This window comes from Nicotiana tabacum, chromosome 3 (assembly GCF_000715075.1).
Source record: "Nicotiana tabacum cultivar K326 chromosome 3, ASM71507v2, whole genome shotgun sequence".
Taxonomy (NCBI): domain Eukaryota; kingdom Viridiplantae; phylum Streptophyta; class Magnoliopsida; order Solanales; family Solanaceae; genus Nicotiana; species Nicotiana tabacum.
Genome location: NC_134082.1, coordinates 105,746,506 through 105,764,904, shown reverse-complemented (window position 1 = coordinate 105,764,904; position 18,399 = coordinate 105,746,506). Strand labels below are relative to the sequence as shown.

Here is an 18,399-nt window from a genome sequence, read left to right as displayed (position 1 = left end):
TCCTCGGGTTATGCCGGGGAGTTATCGGGTTATGCCGAAAAAGGGAAAGAGTCTTCGGGTTATGCCGGGGAAGGGAAAGAGTCCTCGAGTTATGCCGGAGAAGCCAACGGGTTATGCCGGAAAGGGAAAGAGTCCTCGGGTTATGCCGGGGAGTCATCGGGTTATGCCGAAAAGGGAAAGAGTCCTCGGGTTATGCCGGGGAAGTCATCGGGTTATGCCGGAAGGAAAGAGTCCTCGGGTTATGCCGGGGAAGTCATCGGGTTATGCCGGTAAAAGGAAAGAGTCCTCGAGTTATGCCGGGGAAGTCATCGGGTTATGCCGAAAAAGGGAAAAAGTCCTCGGGTTATGTTGGGGAGTCATCGGGTTATGCCGAAAAGGGAATGAGTCATCGGGTTATGCCGGGGAAGTCATCGGGTTATGCCGGAAAAGGGAAAGAGTCCTCGGGTTATGCCGGGGAAGTCATCGGGTTATGCCGGAAAAAAGGAAAAAGGTCCCTGGGTGATGCCAGGGAGGCCCACGGGTTATGCCGGGAATCAACTAGGGAATGAGACCCTTTTTAAGAAAAATGAGTAAAAATGCAGGAAAGAATTGGGAGGAGACCTCCCTTTTGGGTTGATTATTGCAGCATAGTTATTTCTAACCCTTGCGCATTTCCTTTTGGCTGCACCTGCCTTTTGCATGGTTGCACCTGCTTCTTGTGCGGTTTGTGCATTTTTTTTCTTTTGGTTGCACCTGCTTCTTGCACAGTTGCTTTGGATTGCACCTGTTTCAATTTTTCAAACAAAGAACAATTGTTAGTTTGAAACTGTGGTCGGTTTTGTGGCCTTCATTATTTTTCTTGGTCCCAGCCTCATTTCTGTTGAGAAACTTCGCCATTGATTGGCTTCAAAGGTGATCCCTTTTCAAACTGATAAGACTCAGATTTCAGGATTTCATGATGATTCGCCCGTGTAAGGCTTTGGTTTTCCATCTCACTCTTCTTGGGGATTTGGAGGTAATCAAACGTCATGATCAGTCGGGATTGGACTGACGCATCACTGAGGTTGGGTATTCTCTTCACCTCTTGCCGGACGGAGCTCTGTTAAACCGGTCCTGCCACCTTTTCTTTCTAACACATTTTGGAATTTAGGGTTAAGCTGAAAGGGATTCAAGGAAATATAAACAAAGAGTGGAAAAAAAAAATTTAAAAGAGAAACGTCCCTGTCGGGGGAAAAGAAGGACTTATCTGAGGTGCATGCTGGCTTCAAACTGACATGACACGCTTTTTGGACTGGATGCCTGAACCTCACGAACTTGCATTTTCTCATGAACCAAAACAGATCTATGTTTCCCAACCAGGGAACCTTGCCAGAACTTTCTGTGGTGAAATCATCTTTTCGGCCGACAGTGCCCTTTGCGGGTTTTCGCTAGTCGACCTCTCTCATTTCTCTTCTCACCGTCGCCCGATAGTACCTTTTGCGGGTTTTCACTAAACGGACTCTCTCATTCTTGGTTTATCTACTCTCGTTGCCTCATGGTGCCCGAAGGTTTTCACCGACAAGACTCTCTCATTTTATTTCTCTCAATTTTAGAATGCATCGGCCTCCAACCATGATATTTCTTGGTTTCCCCCGCCTTTGGCAATTAATCCGAAGGACTTGTACTTGGTTTTTGGTAAAAATAATTGTGGATGAAATTACAACTTCGGAACCATTTGGTGTGCCCGTGGTTGAACCATGATAACATCTGCCCCAGTTTCAACTTCAGGAAAAATTGGATTTTTGTTTTGGTGTGACTGAACCCCAAATAGAGGCTACCTACGTATCCTTTCGGAATCAAGTCAGAATGTAGTTCAAGAAAATCATTTGTGTGTGTTTTTTTTTCGGAGTATCAGGGAATTTTTGATCCTCAAACCTAACTGCAATGGCTGGTCGCGAGGGACTTAACCTTTCCAACTTTATTTTACCTTTGTAGGCCTTTCTTTTCTGTCTTCTTTCTTCCAACTTCAATTTTAGAGCATTTGGGGGTACCTTGGTTTCTTCAACTTCGCTGAGGCGATTAGCCACGTGAAACTCAACCCTTTCAACTTCAACTGCCTTTATAGGCGCTTTAATTTGATTTTCTCCTTCCAAGAGTTTTGATTCCTGAGCATCGGCTGCCATGGCCAGTCGAGGTCGTCTTGATGCCCCTGCTGAGGCTGGGTGCCTTTTGCACATTAGCGTGTATCAAACGAAAGCCCTATAAATCAGTCTTGCCATCCTTTCTTTGTCTTGGTTTTGGAACAGTGTTAGACCAAAAGGGATTCAAAGAGAAACAAATAATTGAATGGAGAATGAGTTTAAAACTAGAAGTGTCCCTTTCGGGGAAAGGAGAGAAGGACTTATCTGGAGTACATGCGGACTTCAATGAACATGACATGCCTTTTGGACTAGATGCCTGATCTGTCTAAACCGTCTCACTCTCAAAAATTTATCACAACATTGCCTTGAATACCGAGGAACCTTGCCAGGACTCTGTTGGTACCGATGGCTGTGAGGATCTTATTTTCGATCATGGGCGTCCTTTGAGGGTTTTCACGAGCTGGCATTTTTCCTTTCATTTCTTACCATCTCCTTATAGTGCCCGTGTGGGTTTCCACTAACAAGACTCTCTCATTTTCATTTTTCTTTACTTACCGTCGCCTTACGATGCCCGTGTGGGTTTTCACCAATAAGACTCTCTCATTTTATTTCTCTTATTTTTCTTGCGAGGATCTAAGTAATTACATTCTCTGATCCTTGAACATTCTTACCGATTGATCGGAAGGACTTGAACAAGATTTGGGGTAAAACGAGCTTGGATGGAATTACAACTTTAGAACCTTTCTGGCGAACTGTCGCCGAACCACTATAACTTTTGCCCCAGTTTCACTTTTGGGGGGGATCTTGGATTTTATTTTGGTGTGACTGAACCCCAATGAGAGGTTGCCTATGTATCCTTTCGGAATCAAGTCAAACGTAGTTCAGGCAAATCATTTGTGTTTTTTTTTTCTGATTTGCTTTGTTTTTCTCTTTCTTCTTCCCTTCCGTTTCCCTTTTTTTCATTTTCATTGTCTTTTCTTCCCTTTTTTGTATATATATTTTCTTATTTTTCCAATTCTTTCTTCTTCTTTTTTTCTTTTTCATTTCAATTTCTTTTTTTTTTTCATTTTATTTTTCAATAATACTTTCAGGTTCCAAAGAGGGTAATCAAAGAAGAGTAACCAGCTCAAATGGGTTTGCAAAGGGTTGATAGTGTTTGGGTAGCGAGAATGAAAGCCTTCGTCATCTCAACCGGAAAAGATTTTATTATATAAATGATCCAACATAGTACCTTTTGACTGCATTTGCATTGACAGTTATTTCAAGGACGTTTCCTTCGATGTGTCCCAAGTACAACGCACTCTTTTTGGCAGTACTCTTGTTGTAATATATGGACCTTTCCAATTTCGGAAACCAATTTTCCTTCAGTTGTTCCAACTCTTTGTCTTGTTTCCTTAAGCTATTCTTCATTGCGACCCAATTCTTGATTCATTATTTCGAGGTCTGACAGAGTTTTAAGATCCGAGCATGAAGTCCGCAAGCATGTCATATTATTGAAATCTGCATTTAATAGAACTAAAAGAGAATGAGAAAATTGACAAGATTTTAAAAAAGAGACATTCCGGAAAAATGAAATATCAATTTCATTTGATTTTTTTTTTCTTTTTTTAAATTTTTTTTGAAAATAGAAGGGTTTACATCGGAAAGTAAGACAATAAAGTAAAACATCTGGATCACACCCTGAGACAATCCAGATGCAGAAGGGATAGCAAGACTGGCTACCGAGACTCCCGTCTGATGGGGAACTTTCAGGCTTGGCAATCGTTTTTTAGCTTTTCTTCTATCTCGGCAATGACTGCAATAGCCTTCAGTGCCGAATCAAATTCCTCAGCTTCACAGATCATTCCGTCTATTGGCCCGTTTGTGAGAGTAGGCAGGGGAATGTTCATCATATTATGAACCTTTTCGTCCCGGAGAACGATTCTTTCAGCTTCAATCAAGTCTTCAACTGCCATTTTGAGGGTCCAATGACCAACAGTCCTTTGTACCGTGCCTCACTGCTCCAGAGTGGCATTCACATCTAGTATCAGCTCGATGCGGGGAGGGGGGACTCGGTGTTTGGCCGATTTGGGGCCACTGGCCGCAGCAAACTTCGCCTGACTAGCTTTTGGAACAAGCTTGAATACGATTCACCAATAGGGGTGAACTGATTCTTTCTGAAAGGCTATCTTGGACGAGGATTGTGCCGGGGAACATCTGATTGAGGATTATATGGAGCTTGGTAAGGATGAACATTTCTGGGAAGTGGAGCTCAGTTTTGTGGATAATATTGGTGGTTGTGTGTAAGGTTGCGCATTCATCAAGCATGCCAACAAAACCAATCACCTGAACAGAACCTAGCTAATTTACTCACACACACAACCTTGTTAGTTTTCGCATTTAACATATAGGAAATCGCACGTTGGGATGCAATGCACCTAAACAGTTAAACACTTCTACCATGTGTTTGAACGGGTTGCATGTTTCACCCCGACCTTAAATTAGCCCTCTTCGCTATGTACCTCTTTTTTTTTATTCCTGCCTCTCTTTAACCACTCTTGATATTGTTTTTGCCGCTCTTTCATTTTTTGCACTCTTTTTTTTCTTTTTTTTTTTCTTTTTTTTTATTTTGTCACTTTTTTTCATTTTTTTCAATATTTTTCTTTTCTCTTTTTCACTCAATTTTCTTTCTCCTTTTCTTTCAGTTTATTTTTTCACTCAATTTATTTTATAGCTATGAACGAATCCGATGGAGATTGCCTACGTATCATGACCCCGCATGAATCAGATCTTCGTAGTTTGGGACAAACAAGTGCAAAAAGTAAAGAAACAAGTGTTCATTTTGCATTGTGCTCATCCTGCACATTTATTAAGGTGATTTAAGCAAAAATGATTTGATTCGAAAAATGATTTGACTATTTCTTAGAAAAGAGAGACCCAATTTTCGAACACGGCCTTTTAGCACTTCGGGGATGAAGATTTTAAGGTTGTGAGGGTCAATTGATCTAGACTCTACAGGATGAGCGAAAGTGGCCGTTTATGCAAAGTCAGCCTTCCGCCGTCCCTTTCGGGAACATTTGGCTATTTTTTGACAAAAACAGCATCACTTGATTTATTTATGACTTTTTTTCAGAATGGTGACCCGACATTGGGAACATGGCCTCGCAGAGCCTCGAGGACGAGGATCCTAAGGCCATTGGGCAATTTGGTCAAAATTTTAAAAAATGACCAAAAATGGCTGTTTATGCAAAGTCAGCCTTCCGGCGTCCCTTTCGGGAACATTTGGCTATTCTTGACAAAATAGCATCACCTGACTCATAAATTAAAATTCTGACATTTTGGCTATTTCTGAAAAAAGGGAGTTGGACCCGATGAGGGTTGCCTACGTATCTCACACCCTGTGAGAATCAAACCGGCGTAGTTCGGGCGATCGTGAATAGAGTAAGTAAACTAACTCTTTTTTTTTTGGAATAACTTTTTTTTTAAAAAAAAATGCTTTAAAAGAATAAAGGTTTTTTTTTTGGATTTTTGCTTCTTTTGGATTTTACTAAAAACAATGCTTTAAAAGAACGAAAGGATATATATTTTTTTTGATTTTTGAACTTGACTCTATTTTTAATTTGAAAGAAAGACTTCTAAAAAAACAATTCCTTTTCTTTTGATTGGAACTTTGAGAATTTTAAAAGTAAAAATAAAATAAAATATATTTTTGTTTGAATTTTCATTTGTTCTCTCTTTTTCTAAATAAGAAAGAAAATATTTTCTTTGGATTTTGGCTGTCGTCTCTTAATTTTCGAAAGAGGCACTTTTAAGAAAATATTTTGGATTTTCGAGTTTATTTTTTATTTTTTTTATTTTTAAATTTACAAAAGTACTTCTAAAGAAAAATGAAAATATTTTTGGACTTTAATTTTTTAATTCTATGACATTTACGAAAGAAAGACTTTTAAAGAAGGAAAGTCTTTAAAAGAACGAATATATATATATATATATATTATATATATATATATATATATATATATATATATATATATATATTGATTCTCCTTTTTTCTGATTTTTTTTTGATTTTTTGGAAAAATACTTCAAAATAAAGGAAACCCGTATTTTGGATTTTGATTTTTTATTTCTTTTATTATTATTTTTTTCTTTTATTTCTTTTTCCGTATGAAATACTTCAGAAAGAAGGAAACTACCCTTTTTTTTAGTTTTAAAAACTTCTTCTTTTTTTTTTGAATTTTCTAAGGAAAGATTTCTAAAGAAGGAACTAATGAAAAATATTTTTTTGGTTTTTTTGAAAATTGGGGTCGGAACCGATGAGGTTTGCCTACGTATCTCACATCCGGTGAGAATCAGACCCGCATAGTTCAGTCCGATCAGGAATAAACTAAACCCCTTTTTTGAATAAAACACTTTTAAAGCAAAAATGAGAAAATATTTTGGATTTCGATTTTTTTTTATATATATATTTTTGAAGAGAAACGACGACTAAAGAAACATTTTGAATTTTAACTTCTTTTCACTTTTTTGAAATTTCAAAAAATCTCTTAAGGAAATATTTGGACTATTAGTTTGAATTTATGAAAGAGATTCTACAAAAGAAAAAAAAAAATTTTGAATTTTCTTTTTTTATTTTAATTTTAAACGACTATTTTTTGAGAGCGATTAAAAGGAACTATATTTTTTGTATTGTATGTGTTTTTTTTAATAAATCAAACTAAAAGACAAATTTTGTTTTCATTTTTTTTAAAGAAAATTTCGGCGAGGTTTTGACACTACTTGGACATTGGTTTTAAAAATAAGTAGTTATCTCCCTACGCTGCTATTTTTCTTTTCTTCTTAAAAAAAGATTTTTTGTTTTGTTTTTTTTTTAATCTCAAAAACCGGTCAGCATGCAGATCTGAAGCAAATAAATGCGCAAAAGAAACGGGATGCAGCAGGATGGTCTTCTTATTTCGGGTTGCTTGTCCTAGACGGACCCAACCCCTGTGTTGAGTCCCCTATGTCAAATGCAATATGATGCAAATAAGCGTTCCTACTAGGGATCCGGCATGAGGTTTTGTTATACTAGGTTCATCCTGGGTATATGTTCTAGACAGTGTACCCGAGTGGACAACTCGAGTCGAGGAGGGGGCTACGTACCGGGGACCCGCGAGATCGTCCGGCTTTGTAACTTGTCCGGTTTCTTTCTTATTTCAGGTTATGACACTAACAAAATAGGGAGTCTTGACCAGCAAGCTCCTCTCCGGAGGTAAGAAGAGAAGAGTTTCGGCACAGTTTATATACAGTTCAGATAATATCAAAGCGGTAAAAGACAACATTTAGCACGTTATGCCCAAACATGTAATAAAGATCAGATAATAAAGCCAAATATAACAATTATTCTAAGCTCGAATTCTGAACCCTGAACCAGAGATTCTGGGTTCGTTCCCCAGCAGAGTCGCCAGAGCTGTCACACCTCCTTTTTGCGCGCCTACCCCGAAGGATAAATGCGTGAGGGAGTTTTTCCAATTTAAGTGACAATATTCGAAATGGGATTAGTTTATTTATTTCAGAGTCGCCACTTGGAATATTTTAATTGGCGTTCCAAGTCACCGGTTTATTTTAAATCCCAAATCGAGGAAATTCGACTTTCCTTTTGAAGTTTGCGAACCAGAAATTCTAAGTAAGGAATTCTATTAACCCGGGAGAAGGTGTTAGGCATTCCCGGGTTCTGTGGTTCTAGCACGGTCGCTCAACTGTTATATTTGGCCTATTTACTTGATTTTAATCCATGTTTTAGCCTATGGTGCAATTTTAACTTTATAACCGCTTTTATTTAAATATATTTTTTGGGAAGATTCAATGTCATCTAAAACACAACTTGAACCACGTCACATAAATGCACCCGCGGTCCATGACACATTTTATTTAACATTGTTGAGATTTGGATTTGGGTCACATAAATGCACACCCGAATTTAGGAAAGTAATCTAAATTATGCGCCTAAAGCAACTACGCATTTTTAAATTTGCGAGGGCCATGGAAATTCAATTGAGGGCGCACCTCGATTTCTAAAGAGTTGATATTAATTACATGAGGGCCATGTGTTATTTAATGAAAACGATACCAAAATTATTAGCTCAAAATCTTAAATCAATGAACTGTTGGTTTGTCTCTAATTAAATTATCCATGTAGCAGTACCAAAATTGTATCATTAGATATTATCCAAAACATGACAACCAGAAGGAATTCACATATGAAATATTTAAAGCATGATTCAATATTTGACGACGTAAAGGTAAACCACCCACAATACTAATATTGGTTACAACCAAGCAATTCAAACTATTCTCACGTGATTGTATACCAAACAAGGTTATGTATCATTTATTTAATTCGGAAATATCTATTTTACTATGTGCTCCATGAATTGTCTTAAAAATCAGCTATCTACTTATTTGGTTCACTTCAAAATCGCAAGATGCTCTGTCACTTAGTATTCACAACAAAGTCATGGAAGAGTTCATCACAACAAAGAATTAAAAATTATTCAAAGCTTTCTCATCACAGATGGATTAATAGAATCCAAACAAACACATGGAAAAGGATTTAATGGCAAACGAAAATTTTAAAACAAAATATAAAAAAAACACTAAGGAATTCAAATAGCAAGGGTAAGAATGAACCTTAATATCCAGTAAATAAACTTCTTCAATAGATGAAAACACGAAGCTCTCGACGTCGACAAACTATATGAATTCCAAAGATTACAACCCCAATAAAAAGTCAAACAAGATCCGCGACATGAGCACTCGAACAAAGACCTCGACGGAACCTCCGATTTTGGTGATTTCGGAATTGTTTGCAGCTGGTTCTGCTGCTGGTTCGATGGCTGAAGAAGCAGTGTGTTTCCGCTGCAATTCTGAAGCTGTTTTGAGGCTTAAATTGGAGGTCGTTTTGGACATGGGTTTTGGGGCGACGCAACTGGTTTTAAAGCTGCATTAATAGAGATTTTCGGACTGGTTTTAATGGTGAAAAGGTCGTTGTTTTCTGGTTTGAGAAGAAAGAAGAAGGAGATACGTTGGGGAGGGGGTGTTCTGCCCGTATATATCCACGGTATATCGAGTGTATATAGAGTGTATATCGAGTGTATATAGAGTGTATATCGAGTGTATATTATGTCCGCATTTTGGGAGGGTCGGTGTCTTTGGAGAGAAAATGGGTAGAGGAGAGAGTTGGGGAGGGGGGCTCTCCTCCAGATGACCGTGTGTGTGTATGTTTTTAGTAGAGAGCATGAGGGAAAAGAGAGTGGGGAACGTGTGAGGGGGACAAGCATGAGGGACAAGGGAAAGTGGAATGAGGAATAAAGGAGAGTGGGGGGACCAGCGTGGGGGCAAGGAGTGGGGGAATAAAGAAGAATGGGATAGGGAATAATTTTGTGAGTGGAAAATGTAGTGAAATGGGAAGTAAGTGGGAAAAGTGAGAAAAGAATTCAAACATGGTCAAAAATTAGGTGTTAACAGTACCGAGCTTATTACTAAATTGTTAATTATATTTTACTACAAGAAAAGCGTGATAAGACTGAAAATTATTTATTGTTCTGAAAGGGCATTTTTATGTTGTTTTCTGTTTGATATACTAGCATGTTTTAAGACTTGTCTCCAAATTAAAAACGGTTGTGGTTAAGTGTTATTACTCACTGAGCTAGCGACTCATTCCTCGCTAATTTTTTTTTTTTTAAAAAAAAGTTGACGCAGGCGAGGATCTCGTTAATTAGAGCGCACAGGTTGAGAATTCTTGGTGAGCCTCGCACTTGTTCGCGTGGGCGGAGATTTTTATCAATTGTTATGGTCTTTTCTTTGAATTCTTAGAGTCACTTCATGGTCATTCTTTTAGTGTCATGAGTATTATTTTGCTATTAGCCTTATGTCGAGTATCATTCTTTATTATCAAAGTCGGAGATAAATTAGTATTTCTGGTTGTTAGTGGGTTGATTAGTAATGGTAAAGACTATTTTGGTTAATTGATAAGTTGTCGATTGTTGAATTGCTATTAGGATGTTTGGTTGCTGATTTGAGACAAGGAAAATTTTTGGGATAGTCCAAAAATAGGGGAAACTCTGTCCGATTTTCTGTAAAATTACCGATGAGGCTTACTTGAGAGCATTTGCTCCTAAGCGCCGGTCACAATCCTAAATTGGATCGTGACAAAAGCATACCCATTTTTTGCGTAACTTCAGACATACGAGCTTGAAGTAGCAAAAGCAATCACACAAATTTCAGTTCATAGTGTAATGACAAACTTCAGGTCAATAAAACTACAGCATGCTTTGGCTGAAGTTTTTGTTTTGTAATTTCTGAAGCTGAAGTTTGTTTTATAATTGCTGAAGCATTCTAGGAGCTGAAGTTTGTTTGTAATTGCTGAACTTCAGCATTCTAGGAGCTGAAGTTTATTTTGTATTTGCTAAACTTCAGCATTCTAGGAGCTGAAGTTTGTTTTGTATTTGCTAAACTTCAGCATTCTAGGAGCTGAAGTTTTGTTTATATTTGCTGAACTTCAGCATTCATAGGAGCTCTTACAAAATTAAATTGCAGCAACGAAGTTAGAAGACAAAATATCTTAGGATTACTGTCATTAGACTCCCTTATGGATTGTGGGTTGACATAATCTTGAAGGAATATAAGAAATATTATCAGAAGTCTAACATACATAAATTATGAGATATCTGGCTTAGTTTTAGGATTGAGTCCTATTGTGGGAGGAGTGCAAAATATTGAGATTTCTATTACAACAACTCTGTCGAAGAAGAAGAAGAAGGAGAAGAAGAAAACGAAGGAGGAGAAGGAGAAGGAGAAGGAGAAAGAGGCCTGGAGTTGTTTAATAAAAAGTGGGTACAAGTTAAAACTTTTTTAAAAAGTGGATATAAGTTAAATGGGGGGGGGAGACCAAATAAGGCGCTCCGTGCATTTTTTACGGTAAAAAAGTGTAGGAAGGAGGTTGGAAGTTGGAACTCGAGACATTCCACTTGGTTTGAACACCAATTGTCGCTGGACTGCCTCTCTTGTGTCAAGTGTGTTCAACCTTTATTACATTTTCGTAAATTGTAATATTTGACCTATATATATTGTATTATTTTCGGGCGAAGTGTATTCGCCTGACTACCCTTAGGACACTGTAGCTCCTAATGATGTGTTTTGGCCCGGACCCGGGCCTTAGTGGGCCTAACGGGCTGGGCTTCGTGGTCCCGGGCTTCGTGGGCCTGGGCTCTGGCGGTCCCGGTCTTCGTGGGCTCAATGGGTGGAACCGGCCCGTGACGGGCCTAAGCCCACATGGTCCTGTGCTTAACGGGCCGGGCTCGTGGGCTTCGCGGGCCTAGCGGGGGTTTTTTTTAAGGCAATTTCTTGTAGTATCATGGCTATATTAAAAATATATATGTAGTATATATGTAGATCTAATTATTAAAGTGCTTGACGAAAAAAAAAATAACAAAACAATAGTAAAACACTAAGTTGTCATGCATAATATATTGTCTTGTAGTCTATATATTGTATCTTATGTATATATATTCTCTTATATATTTTCTTGTAGTATATATATTGTATCTTATGTATATATATTCGCATAATATAATATATTTCCAAAATCTCTCTTCCCCTATGTATATATATTCGCATAATATATTGTCTTGTAGTATATATATTGTATCTTGTGTATATATATTCGCATAATATATTTTCTTGTAGTATATATATTGTATCTTATGTATATATATTCGCATAATATATTGTCTTGTAGTATATATATTATATCTTATGTATATATATTCGCATAATATATTGTCTTGTAGTATATATATTGTATCTTATGTATATATATTCGCATAATATATTTTCTTGTAGTATATATATATTGTATCTTATGTATAAATAATTCTAAGTAATATATTGTCTTGTAGTATATATATTATATCTTATGTATAAATAATTCTAAGTATAGACAAAGAAATATTGCGAAAAGATATTCATGGGTAGAGGCAATAAATTTTATTACCAAAAATGGCATATCTTTCTTAGTCATCCTTCCCCCAATGGAATGAGCACAACAAAGTACTAATACCACCATTAGAAGGAAAAAAAAACTAAGGAAGATGTGCCAAAATACAAGTTACATATTATTCTATGTATTATCTCTAACAAATCTCATAAATCCTTCAAGATTCGGAGGAGGTTGCGTTGGTGGTGGTGGAAAAGAAGCTTGTTCATCACCACTTCCGGGCGAAGCCGAATCCTCCGCAAGTTCCGCTATCATTTCTTCATAAGCTTCATCTATCGCCGGTTGTGCTTCTGCAATTCCAAAGTTTCTTCTTTCCGAGCGGATCCAATCTCTAAACAGTACTGATTTTTCCAAGCTATCCCTCATAGACGCTCTATGATCACCTATTTGCAGTCTTGCTTGACTGAAAGCGCTCTCTGATGCAACAGTTGAAGCTTGAATTGATAAAATATCCCGAGCCATCCTTGCAAGAACAGGAAAATGTTTTTCCCTTGCCTTCCACCATTCCAAAAGATCAAAAGAGCCGTCTGGATTCTCCTTTTCAAGTCCCTGAGACAAATAAACTTGAAGCTCATTTAGATGTGAAGTTTCATCATAATTTTCACCTTGAGACCCCTTGAACTCCGTCCAAGATTTAAGAGCTTTTAAGCCCGCAACTCTTTTAGACGATTGTGAGCTAGACGAAGTAGGGGTTGGAATAGTTGGCCTAGCATGCTCTAAGGCAAGTTGATAAGCATTATAAACTGTTTGAGCATTAATCTTAATTGAAGCTTTTGCATCTGCAAAGTGTAGCAATTTCCTCATTTGAAAGATCTAAAGCCTTATAGATATTTGTATACAAAAAATGAGGACCTCCCAATTTCATTGTAGGATTTAGCATTGCAGCAAGACCATAAATAGGAGGGATAAGAAAAAAATATTTTTTAAACTTTTGTTTCATTTCATTTATAGCAAGTTCATAAATGTCCGCACCCTCACAAAATTCAACAAACAAATCAGATAGTGCTGCAATATAAACTAAACAGTTTGAAATAGTAGGATAATATTGCCCAGAAAATGCATTTGTAGCAATTTGAAAATGTTCTAAAAAATCTAAAAGAATTTTAAAATTAGTCCAATCTTGAGTAGTAAGCATTTCATCATCATCCTCACCACCTACCCGAGAATTAAACGTTGCATTAATTGGGTTTCTATATTCATATGCTACTACTAAACTTTCGTACATACAATTCCATCTAGTCGGGCAAGGTTTAGGAACCTTTCTTTCTCTAAGGCCATATTCATCACATTTTTTAAAATACTCTCTAAGTCTACTTCTACGGTTTGAATAAAAAAGCCAAGTAAGAGCCATTCTAACCTTTTCAATTTCTATGTTTAATATTCGCATACCATCACCGACAATTAAATGATAAATATGACAAATACATCTAACATGGAAAATATTAGTAAATGCAGGATTTAGTGTTGTTGTAAGCATGCCTATAGCACTAGTGTTACTAGAAGCATTATCCATTGAAATTGCCATTATTTTATCGCTAAAGCAAAAATATCTATAAATATCTGCAACAGTGTTAGCTATAAACTTACCTGTGTGACGCGAATTAATTATTCTATATGCAATTATGCGTTTTTGCATTGTCCATTCCTCATCTATCCAATGACTTGTAACAGTTAGATAATCATAATCATTACCACTTCTACCAATATCAGTAGTAATAGAAATCCGATTAGGTATATGAGTAAATAAATACCGCAAATATTGTTCATATTCATGTTTGAATTTATAAATATCACTCTTAACTGTTGCGCGAGGCCAACCTTTATAAGTAGGATTAAAAACTCTTCTAATATAATGAACCCAATTAGGATTAGATGCAAAAGTATAAGGTAAGCACATAACAGTAATCATCTTTGCTAATTCTTCACGATCTCTATTTGGATCGTAATATAAAATACCTCCGGTGACAGTGTTAATTCCTGGTTGAACTAGATTTGAACCTGTACTAGGGTTAACCGCAGAATCTACACTTGTCCCCTCTAGTTGCGCTTTCATTTGAAAAAATCTAGCCTTATCTCTAGGGTGTGTTTTTATGTGCCTAGTCAAACTACTCGTGCCACTACGGTCTCCAGTATATTTATGCACCATTAATTTCCCACAAGTTTTACACTTAGCCTTATTTTGTTCTCTTACTTGAGTAAAAAAATTCCAAACTAATGATGTTTCTAGGCGTTTAGCAGGTTCTCTATTAAAAGTAGGAGTTTCTACAGGTGGGTCGACTGGTGCATCAGTTGGGTTATTAAGAGGACTAGTAGGTGTATCATCTAAATCCGGTGCTTGGGTTTCATCATCATCCTCATTTTCCTCATTATTTTCTAAGATGGTTTCATTAGGATAAAGAGCATTCATAATTTCATCATCTAATCTTTCACCTGGTGCAACATTATGATAAAATTCACCATCGGTAAATTGAAAACAAGGGTGATCACTATCAAGAATTACGGAAGGAGGAGGACGTCTAGGTTGGCGACTACTTTCAACTTGCTTATCTTTTCTAGGTCGAGGAGCCGGGGGAAGGGTAGTTGGTTGGTCACTACTTTCACCGGTTTTATCTTTTCCTTTACCAAACATTTTTTTCAAAGTAAATGTCATATTAATTATAATTATGCAAATTAAACCACACAAAAATATATTCTTAAAACGTAAGAGTTGAAACGAGTTTACCGGATTGCCGAACAACTTCTTGAAAATTGAAAATCGTTGAACACTTGAAAACTTCAATTCAACAACTTCACAATTTTTCACGAAATTTCAACAATAAATTAAGTAATTGTAGTAGAGAGATTGAGAGAGATTGAGAGATATTGATGAATTGGTGAATAAAAATGAAAGAATGAGGGGATATTTATAGTTGAGAAATGGGGAAAAGTGTAATTATATAAAGTTTGGGGGTCAAATGGCCATTTTTTAAACTTAAAAACGGTCATATTTTCAGCCCAAACGGCTAGATTTTAAATATGGCCGTTGGAGAATTTTAATTTTTTTTTAAAAAAAAAAAAAAATAGCCGTTGGGCCCGTCAGGCCCGCCAGGACCGGCCCAGGCCCGCCTGACGGTCCCGGGCTAAACGGTCCCGGGCTCGTGGGCTCAAACAAGAAGACCGGCCCGTCACGGTCTTCTGAGGACCACCAGGACCGGCCCACCCAGGACCGGCCCACCAGGCCCACCAGGCCCGTTAGGACCGCGGGCCCGGTCCGGTCCGGTTCAGGCCCGGCCCACCGAGCAGCCTTAGTAGCTCCGCGCCACTGGTAATGCTGAGATTAGTTATACTGAGATTATCTTTTATTGATTATTTGGTATATTGTATTAATCCTGAGATTTTCAATTTTACTGCTTTATTCTGGAATTATTATTCCACCCTCTGGTAGGTAAAAATTATTCCAGTACTATTTTTAATCCTGGAATAACTTATCCAAAATAGTAACCAAACAAGAAATAAAGTGGTACTAAACTTTAATCCCAAGATTATTTGTACTTGTCCACATACCAAACGGCCTCTAAAAGTTTTCCATGATATGAATTGTTATAGGCAAAACCACTATACAGACGAAGATCTGCCGATACTTAGGACTGGTGGTATTGCGCAGATGAGTTTCCTCTCTTTCAACTCAGTTGTCTATAGAGCGGCAGAGGCCAAGTAAGAGATATCTTTAAGTTCCTGACACTATTATCGCGTATTAGGTATTAATTTTGACAAGTATTAGCATTATAGGTACTAATATTTACTTATTATTAATAAGTTATTTTGTAAAACTAATTAAACAAGAGCGCCCATGGCCTAATGGATAAGGCGCTTGACTTCTAATCAAGCGATTGTGGGTTCGAGTCCCACTGGGCGTGTATCCTTGTTTTTTTTTTTTTTTTTTATATTTATATTTATTGGGTGGATCCCCCTCTGTTGCGGAACAAACAAGAAAAGAAAACACACTACAGTTTATCGTGTTTATTAGCCAGGCAATGGAGCTAGACCCTGCGATTCCCTAGTAAGCACGTTTTTGCAAATCCAAAAATTGATACCATTTAAAGCGGCCAAATTTTGTTAAAGTTTAAAAAGATAGTATACGACTTACAATTCTTTATGATACTGAAGCAGCTACTATTGTCTATTCGACCCAAACAACTACAATAGAGTAAGATTTTTAATAGGAGCACTTTTGCCTTTACAGAATCCGGGAAAACAAGTCTTATTGGACCGTTTAAGAAGGATTGTAATTGAGCAAATATCATTTATAGTCAAACCTATAACATTCAGTAGCCCAAAATTATAAGATACATTTTATAGCCCAAAAGTACTTCTAGTGGCTAGCCCAAAAATACAAGACACATTTTATAGCCCAAAATTGAAGCTCCAGCTCTCTTTTCAGTACTGCTCTCTCTTCCTCCTCCTCCGCCATTTCTCGAAATTACGTCGTTCCACTAATTTGACCATAAACCACAACAATCACATATCCTTTCTAACATGAGTTCACTGTCCACACACTTGTTTAGATAAAAGGTTCAAATTCCACTAGTAACATGGCATTTTCTTCCACTTTATCCTCCCAAAAAAATCATTCCTAAAATTGATTTTGTTCAAAATAAAACTTTGCTGCAACACTACTTCGTTTTATAACATATAATTGAATGCAAAACATGTTAAAAATTGCCTTAACTTTTCCCTCCAACAGAAATACATTTGTCGTTACTCACATAGTTACCCTTACCTTGGCAAACGTAATTCTCGTTGATTTTACAATGAGGTTTTTTCCTTCCTATACCATATATGAAACCTTATTACCAAAAATGTGCATAGTTTCATATTTACCCGTCATGTTCACAATTTTTCTACAATTATTATACCATTCATTAAATATTAATTATTACGAGCTGATTCCTTCCTAATTCCTTACCAGTTTTTGCTTTTGACTGGTAAAGATTCCGTGCACCATCGAATTGCCGTTAGATGCCCTTCACCCCTATTTTATTTTTTCTTTATTGACTTTGTGAAGCTGAACATTAAAGGAAAGGAAAAGATACTGAACAATTACTTTATATTGACTTTATGAAACTGAATATTACAATCAACATCTCAAAATAGTTAACTTTATTTATATGTTCATCATTTGTAAAAGTAATTTAGAAAATCTACGAAATCATTAGTAATTTGCCAGATCATTAATATAGAAAATTATCCAAATATCATATATATATTCGACTTCTCTCTACATCCCTCTCTATTTATCAATCGCAAATTTCACTAATACAAAGCAAATGAAAAGAGAGTAGCAATTCCACCATTGACAGTCATTAAAAGCTTGAAAGCTTTGAATTTAAATTTGGATTTTCAAAAATCATTATTTGTTTGGATTGGGTGTTGTTGAAAATAATCGGGAATATGGTTTGGAGTTTATATCTCAATTTTGAGGGGTTTTGGTGAAGATTAGACTTGGTTTTGACTGAATTTCAGATTGAAACTCGAAGAAGAAGAAGAAGAAGAAGAAGACATATTGCAGAAATTGCAGATAAATTGTCGATTATTTGTATTCTGATTGTAGATGCTTTATTTTTTATTTTCACAAATAAAAAACGACTAAAACTTCTACAAATCTTCTGAAAAAACGCAATTATGTCAAAAATTCCAATTATGCTACAATTGAATGGGAATTGGGATATAAAAATTCAATGTACCCAGTTTGTAGATAAATTGTAGATTATTTGTATTCTAATTGTAGATGCTTTGTTTTCTGTTTTCACAAATAAAAAATGACTAAAACTTCTACAAATCTTCTGGAAAAAATGCAATTATGTCGAAAATCCCAATTAAACTACAATCGAATGGAAATTGGGATATTAAAATTCAATATACCCAGTTTGTAGATATTTTGTAGATGAATTATAGATTATTTATATTCTGATTGTAGATGCATTGTTTTCAATTGTAACAAAGGAATTTTTACATTCTTCAATTGTTGTTAAGAAGATGTAGTTGATACACTAATGTTGTGGTTCTTTTACTTTATGGCTTTGGACTAAAAGATAAACTGATAATTAATAATCCATGGTGGGAATATTAATATGTAATTAAATAAAGAAACAAACAAATATTTATTTATCAAACTTAAGTTCAAATTTTACAAAATTAATACTCTCCATCACATGGTTGTACGTAGCCTAATGATACGACTAGAATATAAAAATGATTGTGATATCTGCTCTTCAATTTTTTACAAAATTTGAATTCTCGATCCAT

The 18,399-nt window shown here is 36.4% G+C and overlaps 1 non-coding gene across 1 annotated transcript; it reads left to right on the top strand.

Moving 5' to 3' along the window:
• The first annotated feature begins 15,937 nt into the window (after positions 1-15,937).
• Positions 15,938-16,010, top strand: TRNAR-UCU (transfer RNA arginine (anticodon UCU)). Its single transcript has one exon. It is a non-coding gene; the product is annotated as a tRNA-Arg (tRNA).
• The last annotated feature ends 2,389 nt before the right edge of the window (positions 16,011-18,399 follow it).